We start from the raw sequence: 12,334 nt of genomic DNA, 5'->3' as shown, positions 1-12,334 counted from the left end.
CATAACCTGTCTCGTTTTTTTTTTAGAAAAGGTAATGTTTGTATTTTTATTCTTCTAAATGAAACAAAAAACATCTTTAATTTTTAACAAGTTAATTTGAGAATTTATAGATAAGCAAAATCACCCACTTCTATGGGGAATTGGTAGTCTCTTGTTACTGTATTTGCCCTGGGCTTCTAGTTCGTACAGAAAGTACTACTTCTTGAGGAAGTATTATGTTAATCCTTATTACTTATTGTCACTGTCATTTCATCACTCATCGATTTGCTCGATGGGGCACCAGTAATGTCTGCATTGTGAGACTTGTTACTGTTTTCGGCACATCGGATATACACCACGGGTAGCTTGCCAGGCTCTGCCGTGTGGGCGGGATACTCTCGGAAGCTGGTCCAGAGGGGTGGAGGAATTGAACCTGGGTCGGCCGCATGCAAGGCAAACCGCTGTGCTATCACTCCAGCCCACAGATTGGCGCCACCCGAGCCTGCGGGCTAGCCCCTGCACCCGGGGACCCCCCGCCCTGCGGTGGGGATGCTGCTGTCCAAGACCAACTTGCTCTCCCACCTGCGCGCCGTGCCCTGCAGCGACCCGCACGCCAAGGAGCCGCTGGAGGTGCAGTACCAGGTGGGCCCGCTCCTGGGCAGCGGCGGTTTCGGCTCAGTCCCCTTGGGCGTCCGCATCGCCCACCCCTCGCCGGTGATCATCAAGCACGTGGAGAAGGACCGGATTTCCGATTGGGGCGAGCTGCCCAGCGGCAGCCGCGTGCCCATGGAGCTGGTCCTGCTGAGGAAGGTGGGCTCAGGCTTCCCCGGCGTCATCCGCCTCCTGAACTGGTTGGAGTGGCCCGACAGCTTCGTGCTGGTGCAGGAGCGGCCCCAGCTGGTGCAGGACCTGTGCGACTTCGTCGTGGAGCGCCGCAGGCTGCAGGAGGAGCCGGCCCGCAGCTTCTTCTGGCAGGTACTGGAGGCCCTGCCACAGCTGTGGGGTGCTGCACGGTGACATCAAGACCTGTGCTACAGCGAGCTCAAGCTCATGGACTTTGGCTTGGGGGGCGCTGCTCAAGGACACGGTCTACACGGACTTCAACGGGACTTATTACTTATTATTGAAGTAAAATTACATTGTATCACACTGTATCACTGTCATCCCGTTGCTCAGATTTGCTCAAGCGGGCAACAGTAACGTCTCCATTATGAGACTTGTTATTGTTTGGGGCATATCCAATACGCCTGGGGTAGCTTGCCAGGCTCTGCCATGTGGGCGAGATACTCTAGGTAGCTTAGAGTATCTCCGGGTCTGGGAGAGGGACAGAGGAATTGAACTTGGGTCAGCCGCAAGCAAGGCAAACGTCCTACTCGTTGTGCTATTGCTCCAGTCCTACATTATATACATTTCTTATTTTCTATTTTTAATTTTTTTTTATTGACTCGCCATAAGATACAGGTACAAAGCTTCCGTGATTGGGTTTCAGTCACACAATGTCCCAACACCCATCTATCCACCAGAGTACATTTACCATCACCAATATCCCTGGAATCCCTCCTGCTCCCACTCCCAGCCTGCCTCTATGCCGGGTTCTTATTTTTCCTTTTTTTCTATTTCGTTTGGGTCACACACACACACCCCTTTTGGGCATTATGGTTTTCTAGACACATACCAGAGGAGATGTATACATTTCCTATTTTCATCATTAAAAATCTCCATGTAATGCATTCCATTGAGTTCACTATCAAAATTCCGAATCTATCCTTTACCATACAATGGACGCTTTGTACCTGATAAATCAATAATAACCTCCAGGTTTTTCTCTTATTTTTCAGCTTATCCTAGAATTTAGAGCTTTTTAAGGTCAAACATGATAGGTTAAATTATGGTTTTGCTAAGGTAGCTTTTGCCAACCCTTGTGCATATTTTTAAACTATCTTTGAAGACTAACACTCCTCACTGAGCTTAAAGAAAGAACATATTCAGCAATATGACAAAACATAAATATTTTCAAAGTAAATATTCTTGGACCACTGACTTAAAAATTTACTTTTACCATATTTTATTCTTAACATTTAGACTTCTGGTATGGGAAAGAGTGGCTAAGGAAACTTCCAGTGTCAAGTTGAAGAAATTTTCTTCTTTCTTTAATAATGACTAGGACTTTGCTTCTCTAGTAAAAGTCCCTAAAGCAAAATACGAAACAAAAAGAATTCAGAACATCCCACGTGAAAAGCATCAAAATCCTATACTTTAAAACCAAGAAATAAGTGTAACAAGTTTGCAAACCTGTTTTAATAATTGTACCATAATTACTCTGCACTAGAAACGCCTTTGTGGGAAAAGGTAAGCACACTTGAAGGTGCTCAAACGCCACATAGAGCTTTGTGCTTGCAGGTGGTGCTCAGGGAACGATGCAGTGCCAGGGACGAGCCCGGTTCCCCTACACACAAAAGCATGAGTTCAATCTATGCAGTTACCTCTCTGGTCCTAGGAAACTGGTCAGTGGCTTTCACTTGGACTAGAGGAACACCCTTACCCCCTCAATGGTCATTATGATTTGATCACTCAAAACCCAACTCCTTGTTCTTCTTTCTCCTCCTCTTCCTCCAGTTACTACGACTGCCACGATAACTCTGTGTACCTCAATCTCACTGGAGCTTCTTTCAATTTTATGAATTCCCCAGTCTTTCCTGCCTTCCAGCTTACTTCTTATAGTGCTTATTTTCATTCTTTCATGACTTTCTTATCCTTCAAATGCCAGCAAAAATACCAACTGAGAGAGATCTTTTTTGATCTTTTCATCTGAAGCAGAATTCCATCCCTAGGGCCACAGTTGTTCCCTTTCACAGCATCCAACTCTTGTTTGGCGGCACCCACCACAAATTATTAAATGTATGTTTATTTTACATATGTATACTAATTATGTGCTTAATAATTATTCACCATTAAAATTGAAATCACTTAGGATAAAGGACCATATTTAAACTATATATAATTATATTCCTAAAACCTCATATGGATTACAAAGCATTTAGTAAATGCTTCAGTAACTGTTTGCTGAATGAATAGAAGCTCTTTATGACTTTGATTATCCTTCCTAATATAAATGTCCAGAATATTTCAAAGATATCAAATAGATCACATTGAACTGATCAAATGTGCATAATGAATGTCTGAAAATACCCAGTAACTGAGTTTGCAATACTCATATTTTACAAAGAAGTAATATATATTGAATCTGACATTTGGATTATGTTTCCAGACCACACAATTAATAAATATTATTTGCCAGTTCTCTAATATTTGAACACACACCAGGTTAATATCCATTTTGCACATAAAAAGAAGGTTCCAAAACCTACTTTAAAAGGGGAACAAAGGGGCAGATGAGACAGTGCCACAGATAAGACTCTGACCTGGGTTGGATTCTCAGCAACCCATATTGTCCCCTGAGCTGTGCCCTGAGGAAGGGAGGGAGTGAGGGAGAGAGGAAGGAAGAAAGGAAGGAGGGAAGAAGGAAGGGAAGGAGGGAGGGAAAAAGGGAGGGAGGGAGGACTGGAGGGGAAAACGGAGGGGGAGAGAGTGATCAAACCCAAAGAGATAGTCCACTGTGTAAGGGTCTTGCCTTTCAAGAGAAGGGAGGGAAGAAACTTTTTGTTGAGCTAGTGATACAAAGACATATTAAATATGGACAAGACTTCTAAAGAGAAACAGATTGGATATAGAAAAATTCTAGGCTATAATAGTTAGCAAAACTGGCTTGAAACAGTTATTTTTAAAAGTGGAAATACCATAGAAGCATGTGGGGATTGGGGAGGGGGTGAGGGGTGGTGGGAGGGAAACTGGGGACATTGGTGGTGGGAAATGTACACTGGTGAAGGGATGGGAGTTGGAAGTTTGTATGACAGAAACCTGATTATGAAAGCTTTGTAACTGTGTATCTCATAGTGGTTCAATTAAAAAAACTTTTTCAAAAAGAAATAAAAAAGTAGAAATAGTTCTAAATGTTAAATGACAAGCTTATTCCTTTGTGTCTAGTTTCATTCCACTTTACTTCTAATATTTGATCCAGATGCAAATAACATCTCCCATGTAAAATAATCATATCCAACTAGGTAAGAAATATTTTTAAAATTAGTTAATCTTTTCCACATGATATAAACATCTATATCTTTGTAAAGTGTTTATAGGATTATGTGTATGTTCATTACAAAACTAGATCCCAAATAGAAGTAAGGCAAGTAATAATAAACTTCTTTTTAACTCATTTGATGGAAATTACTTTTCCAAGGAGGTTAAAAGTCCTTTAAGAGATAATTTAAATAAACATTTATGGTCAAGAAGGCACATATTAACCCTTTAGTTATCTATAGCATAAACTGATGTATTGCTATTATTCACATGGGACAGCCTTGCAAGCTTCCCATGGTGTATTCATATGCAAAATCCAGTAACAAGCTGGATCTCATTCCCCTGACCCTGAAGAGCCCCCAGTGCAACATCCTTAGGAGGGCCGAATCGAGATAGACTTCTAAGATCTCAGGGAAAGGACAAAATGAGATGTTGCTGAGCCCGCCCAAGAAATCGGTGATTAACGAGATTTCATGATTTGTGATTGCTATTATTACTAAAAATTTTAGTTTCATGGAATACAAAATAGAAGTAGGTTTGGTACAAACACACTACAGGGTAATAATGATGCTAAATTTGCTATTGTTCTGGTTTTTTAAAATTTTTTATTTTATAAGTTAGTTCACATTTTTTTTACATATTTTTTACATGTAATATTCAAACACCAATCCCACCACTATTACACCTTCCCACCACCAAATTCAGAACGTTTCCATCGCAAACCCCAATCCCTGTCCTAAAGCAAACCATAAGAATATATTTTGTATTGTCTGTTATGAGGAACTGCTGAACATGCTTGCAAAAAAGTGTTTGTATAAGAAATAGTGTGAAGATTGGTCTATTTTGGCAGGAGCCATTAAGACATTCTATAGGATATCACTAACACGTTCTTAAAGTTTGGGTGATCTGAACTTTGGTATATATATCTTAAAATATGTATATATGCACATATATATATATATTTACCTCTATGATTTTTTGCCTACTGTCTGAACCCCATCAGATCTGGTGTGGTAATTATGGAGAATGGGTAGGGTATGTCCTATGATGTTTTTGTGGCCACGCAGTCCAGGAATATGTTCACTCATATGTGAGCATGTGGGGTGAGGCCTGGAGCATGGTGGCGGTTGGGTTGTGGAGGTCGGCTGCCGGGGCTAGGTCCCTTGGGGCAGGGAGGGCTCTCACCCACCCCCCTCTGGTGCACCCCGAGTGAAAACAGCCTGGCACAGAGTTAGGTGGCATGGTTATGGGGGCTTCATTTTAGGCTCCCCTTTTAGGCTTTTTGTGGGCCACAACTGACTGTGCTTGGGACTTCCTCCAGGCTCCGTGCTTAGGGATCACTCCTGGCGGTGCCCCGGGATGGTGCACGGTTCCAGGATTGAAAGCAGAGTCATCTGAATACAACAAATGCCGTAAGTTCTGATACTGTCTCTCTGGTCCCATCAATTTCATGTATTAATATTAATTATACTTATGGAAGGAGCAGGAGGGTGTCAATTCTTTGCAAACAATGAAGCACTGGGATTCTTGTTTTCAATTTAATCTTGAAAGGACAATTTATTCCCAGTCAAATGCACATTTATTTCTCCAGCTTGCTATTTTCTTTCCAAATTTGTGTAATTCTTATCTTGGGTAAAGTAGAAAAGAGAGAGGTTCCTATTACTCATTTACATAATAAGTAAATAAAAAGAAGGACCTAGTTAGTAACAGGCACTTGGACTCAGTTCCATCCTTGGTTCAGATAGGCCCAAAGGAAAAATAAAAGTCAGACAAAAAGATAAAAGATGATGGCGCAACCTTAAAACAATGTGAGCTGATGGCAACATTTTTGTAGTTAAAAAAAAAAAAACAACCTGGGGTCCAGAAAAATAGTACAGTGGGTAGGGTGTGTGACTTGCAAGGGGTCAACCAGTGTTTGATCCCGGCACCCTAGATGGTCTCCAGTGGCCAACAGCAGTGATTACTGAGTACAGAGCCAAAAGTAAGTTCACACTGCTGAGTGTGAACCCCTTCAAAAAATGCATAAATACGTACACATATAGGTATGTACAGTGTAATTAAAGAAAATTAAAGTACATTTCCATTTGATCCAACAACCTAATTTCTTAGTAAATATGGAGGTTAAAGATTTTTAGTTACAAACTAGTATTCACGTGAGGCCTACAGATACTCACTAAAAGAAAGGGTCCTCTTAAATAACACCAGAACTTCATGAGCCATGAACTCATACACAGCAGAGGATATCCAGTTTACGTATACATTAGCCATCTGTAAGATTAAAAAAACGTAATCTCTTGTCCATGTGACATTTTGTTTGAAAAGTATTTTCCTGCTCAGACATCTTTAAGTTAGTGTTAATTCCCTAAGTGATACTTAATTGTGGGATTTGTTTATGTAACATTAAGAAATACATGATTAAATGGATTGGACCAAAACATCCAGACATTTATTTGGCCAAACATTATTCTCGATGTTTCTTAATACAATTGAATTGAGCAAATACTTAAATGGGTGAATTTGGGGCCAGGGTAAAATCTAATCAGTGGAAAATCTAAACCTGTGTGCCTGAGATCTGGGTTCCATTTCAGCAGTGTCACAGGGGATGGATACAGATATAGGCTTTGAGTCAAGCACACTATTCTCTATAAATCTCTGTTGACTTCCTCGGAGCAGTCGTGGATGGTCTGAGTAGAATAAAGACTGACTTTTCCCTGCAAAGAGAAGGTGTCTGATAACAGGTCGTCTTTTGAATCAAACTTCAACTCTTCCTGGCCTCCAGTTTGTAGACCTTCCTCATCATATTTTGGATTTGTCAAGCCTCTATAATCATCTGGGCCAGTAGCTCACAATGAATCCCTTCACACATGTCTATATGTATGCACTCTGCTGATTCTGTTTCTCTAGAAAGCCCTATAAATATCCAAACATAGAAACTGATCCATGACCTTCGATTAGGATCCACTTATATAACTGACTTTATTTCTAAAACATTGTAGCATATAATATATGGTGCCATGGTAACTATATCATCACGTAATTGAGAAATCATTTCGGTTTCTCAAAAACAGTAGGTTCTGGGGAAGCTGGTGATTCTACATGTACTTATTTATTTATAAAACCAGTGTGTGTTGGGAAGGGGGGGTGGAGGAGGGGAAGATCAGATTTTGTGATTTGATTTCGTTTCACCTCAGGCAAGATTAAGTCATATGAACTGACTCAGTCCACACCCCATAGGGAAAGACTATCACATGAACTAAGTAGTTCTGCAGTGAGAACATTTTCCCCTTCTAACACCTCTATTCAAGATAACCACAAGAGTGGCTGGAACTAAGGGTAAGGACAACTCTAGTAGCCAGTAAGAGCTTCAGATGTAGTTTTAATAATGTCAAGAGAAACACGATGGGGCTGGAGTGATAGCACAGCGGGTAGGGTATTTACCTTGCATGAGGCCAAGCCGGGTTCGAATCCCAGCATCCCATAGGGTCCCCTGAGCACTGCCAAGGATAATTCCTGAGTGCAGAGGCAGGAGTAACCCTTGTGCATTGCCGGGTGTGACCCAAAAAGCAAAAAAAAAAAAAAAAAAAAGGAGAAACACCATGAGCTGAGCTGACTACATGCAAACTCACTTTCTATATAAAAAGGAGTGAGAAAAATAGTTAAGAGAGAGGAAGAACAGTGGGGCAGATTTTTTTTACAGCAGTTACCTCTGAAAAAGCTGAGTATACAGTCTATTGAGCACTGTGGCTGGAACTCCCAGCTTCAAGGCCTCCATGTTACAGATGGTTTATCTGGAGAAAAATGATAATGGCTGGAAACGGCACGGGTTTTTATTGTTAATGGGGGTGAGGAATGGAACAGACCGATCCACTACGAATCATGAGAACATCATCTTGTTGCTATACAGCACAAATTGCAGATGAAACAAACTGCTAACTTCAGACATGATGGTCGTTGTAATAAGGAGTTTTACGATTTCCAGGACAAAGCAAGGCTATGTGTGTCTCTGGACACACACCTCTCAGCAGCCGTTAGTTCTAAAGCTACTTGATTAATGTCAGGTATCATTATCCAGGGAAAAGATAAAGGCATAATAACTTGGGAATCCTCCTTTATGTGCTGTGATGCATACCACTGACTCTCTTTGATTTATTTTTTGCTGCTAGTAGAAATGTATCAGCTGAGAACATACATAATCAGAAGCAAAGGTTACTGAATGCCAAAAAGAATGTACAAGAACCTCATCTAAGATGCATACCCATTTCTTTATATGAGATGTTCAGGACTGAATCTTTCCTCAACACTGCTCATAGTTGAGAATTTTCGGAACAACATTTGTGTCCAGAATTAAGCAGACACTTTTCTAGCAAATCCTAACAGAACAGTGTCACTTCTTAGGCCTACATCTGTCAGAAGTTTTGTGCTTCAAGAAAAAAATATTTTCTCTTTCTTTCAGAAGGCTGGAGTGATAGCACTGTGGATAGGGTGTTTGCCTTGCATGCTGCCAACTCGTGTTCGATTCCTTTATCCCTCTCGGAGATCCCGGCAAGCTACTAAGAGTACCCCGCCCACAAGGCAGAGCTTGGCAAGCTACCCATGGCATATTCAATATGCCAAAAACAGTAGCAACAAGTCTCACAATGGAGACGTTACTGGTGCCCGCTCAAGCAAATCAATGAACAACGGGATGACAGTGACAGTGCTTCTTTCAGAAAGAATAAATTTATCATTATATAATAAAAATTAGGTTATTCTATTTATTGAAATATTACTTGCATTGCTTGGGAAATAGACAATAAATAGCTCCTTTTGTATACTATTTGCTTTGGAATAAAAGATCTCTTAGCTTCTTCATCTGCTTTGATTCTTGAATATCCTCTGTCTTTATGGAAACTGTCCCACACATTGTTTGCATGGTGGCTAATATGATTTTCCTGTATTTAGAAGACATAGATGTTTCATATTATCTTTACTAACGTACATCTTGACTTATGTCATGCTATCTATGTTGAAGCTAAGGTGGCAACTGCTAAATAAGCTGATGCATCAGTTTTAACTTGGTTGTATTTCTTTTCTCCAAAGGTAAAATGTCTGGAGATTCGAGATAGAAGCCTCTTTGGCAGAGGAGCGTGAGGAGTGGGAGAGAGAAGTCTCTGTGAAATGAAGATGGGCACATTCTAAGAAAGATAAACCACAGTGTAGACAACCGTCATGCTCTGTATAGCTGAGATTCAAAATTATTCTCAGTAAAATTAATAATAATAAATAAATAAAATTATTCCCAATGATCCACCATATACAATCTTCACATGAGATTATAGATGTGGAAGCCAGGGAGAGTATAGAGCAGTAGCATTAAAGAAACTGGAAAAGGAAAAAAAGAAACTGAGGTTGGTTCTGGGATGCAGCTCATTTGAAAGCACACACTTTGCATGAAGAAAATCTAGTTTGGGAGGGGAGGGGAGGGAAGGGGAGTAGAGCAGAGGCACTAGATCCAAGGATGTGAAGTGCCTTACATTTTTGATAGCTCACTAACAGGTGCAACTCCAGTCCATAAATGCAAGCACACGTACACAACACACAAGTGTGTGACTCCCACACAGCATGACACCATGCCTACCACCATTGAACAAATCATCTCCTCAACAACTCGCACTTCACCCTTCTCACAAACACCTTCCCATCAGGAAGATATTGCATTTAAAAAAAACATAAGACATATCAATATATATAGTATCAAATGAAATTGAAATTGTTCTTTAATTTAGAAATTGCCTTTATTTAATTAGTATCACTGTATCACTGTCACTTGGGGAAAAAATTAAGTGCTAGAGAGATGTTGTTTGGTTAGCTGGAAACAAAAAGAGAAGCTTTTCTCACCATGCAAGAGCACTGATGGCTCCTCTGGGAGTGAACATGGATACAAGGAGGTGAAAGAGCACTGTGATCTGGAGTCAGACCCTGCAGTCCAGAGGAGACAGGTTATGTCCCCTTCTGGTATGTCTTTATTTGATTTGGGACCACATCTGGTGATGCTCAAGATTCACTCCTGGCTCTGTATTCAGGGATCACTCCTGGTGGATTTGGGGGACTATACGGTTTATCAGGGAACAAACCCGGGTTGGCCGCCTACAAGGCAAAACTCCTACCTTTTGTAACATCACGCCAGCCCCTGTCACGTCTTTAAATGCCCCAGGTGTGAAACTAAATTCCCATTTACATAGCTCAGCTCTGGGGAGGGGGGATGTGGAAACAGGTGGCATGGCCATCTTTTATTAGAAAAACTGATAAAATGGAAATTTAAAAAATGAATTTTCCATGTGACTTTATTTTCAAATACACTTTCTAGGCCTAACTTGCACTTGCACCTGACACTCCAGGAAGTAACTCAAGAAATTTCCTATTTTTGTTTGTTTGCCTTTTATTCAAAAAGAAAAATTATTCATTAATTTATTTTAAGAAAACAAGTGACATATTTACATGCATATATTTTCTTTCTGTTTTTCCCTAAGAAGCCTCTTTTTAAAAAATTGAATCACCATGGGCTATAGTTACAAAAGTTTCATGTTTGAGTTTCAGTCATACAATGACTGAATACCCATCCGTCCTCCAGGGTACATTTTCCACCATCAATATCCCCAGAATTCCTCCCACCACTCCATCCTACCCCTCCCCCTGCCTCTATGGCAGAAAATTTCCCTTTTACGGTCTCTCACCTTATGGGTATTATGGTTTTCAATACAGATAATGAGAAGCCAACATGTTTGGTCCTTTATCTACTTTCAGCACACATCTATCCCCAGCGATCCTTCCATCCATCATTGACTTAATGATCCCTTTTCTATCCCAGCTGCTTCTCCCCCAGTTCACAAGGGAGGCTTCCAACCATGGAGCAATCTTCCTAGCCCTTGTCTCTACTATCCTTGGGTGTTAGTTTCATGTTATGATATTTTATATTCCACAAATGAGTGCAGTCATTCTATGTCTGTACCACTCTTTCTGACTCATTTCATTGAGCATGATACTCTCCATGACTATCCACTTATAAGCAAATTTCATGACATCATCTTTCCTAACAGCTGCATAGTACTCCATTGTATAGATATACCAAAGTTTCTTTAACCAGTCATCTATTCTCAGGCACTCAGGTTGTTTCCAGATTCTGGCTATTGTGAACAGTGCTGCAATGAATGTACAGGTGCAGATGTCATTCCTACTGTGTTGTTTTTTTTTTAACCCTCGGGATACATTCCCAGAAGTGGTACTGCTGGGTCAAATGGGAGCTCTTTTTAGTTTTTTGAGAAATGTTCATATTGTTTTCCAAAAAGGCTGGACCGGTCAGCATTCCCACCAACAATGAAAGAGAGTCCCCTTCTCCCCACATCTAGGCCAACACCTAGATGGTTGTTTTTTGTTCTTTTGAATGTGTGCCAGTCTCGGTAGTGTGAAATGATAACTCATTGTTGCTTTGATCTGCTTCTCCCTGATAATTAGTAATGAAGAGCATGTTATCATGTGCCTTTTGGCCATTTGAATTTCTTCTTTGAGAAAATTTCTATTCATTTCATCGCCCCATTTTCTGATGGGATTGGATGTTTTCTTCTTGTAGAGTTCAGACAGTGCCCTGAATATCACTGTATCACTGTCGTCCCATTGCTCATAGATTTGCTCAAGCAGGCACCAGTAATGTCTCCATTCATCCCTGTCGCATTCAGGGTCAGAGGAATGAGGCCCATTACTGTTACTGTTTTTGGCATATCAAATACGCCATGGGTAGCTTGCCAGGCAGGCTCTGCCGTGCAGCCCTGAATATATTCAAGGAATTTCTTAACACGTTGCTTATTTCTAGAAAGTGAAGCAGTTGGTAACTTTTGGGAATTGTGAGGCTGTAACTACTATATAACTAGTATGTTCTGTCCATCATCTGTCAGCTTCAAGGTATACTCTGGTGATATACCACTTCTGAGCTTAACTCTTTAATGTGTTACACTGGTTTAGCTTTGAGGTGGGCATAACTGTGTTTGTGTTCAGACAGAAAGTCCCCCAAGTCCATGTAGAATGACCCAAGTTCATGGAGATATGGCAAAATTACGGTTCTGAGGTTATGTGTCAGTTACTGCATAATTAGTGCCACTTAATACATGTTGCCAAAAATGAATATCTACTCCAAATTTGGTGTAGTATTTTTTTGTCAGGTTGGATTTCCAATTTTACTGGTAAA

At 40.7% G+C, this 12,334-nt stretch overlaps 1 pseudogene; it reads left to right on the top strand.

The window, feature by feature from the left end:
* Positions 1-528: 528 nt before the first annotated feature.
* On the top strand, positions 529-1,519 carry LOC101543142 (serine/threonine-protein kinase pim-1-like; annotated as a pseudogene).
* The last annotated feature ends 10,815 nt before the right edge of the window (positions 1,520-12,334 follow it).

The sequence above is a fragment of the Sorex araneus genome, chromosome 5, assembly GCF_027595985.1.
Source record: "Sorex araneus isolate mSorAra2 chromosome 5, mSorAra2.pri, whole genome shotgun sequence".
Lineage (NCBI taxonomy): Eukaryota > Metazoa > Chordata > Mammalia > Eulipotyphla > Soricidae > Sorex > Sorex araneus.
Note: the sequence above shows the minus strand (reverse complement) of the source record. Positions and strands in the feature narration are given on the sequence as shown.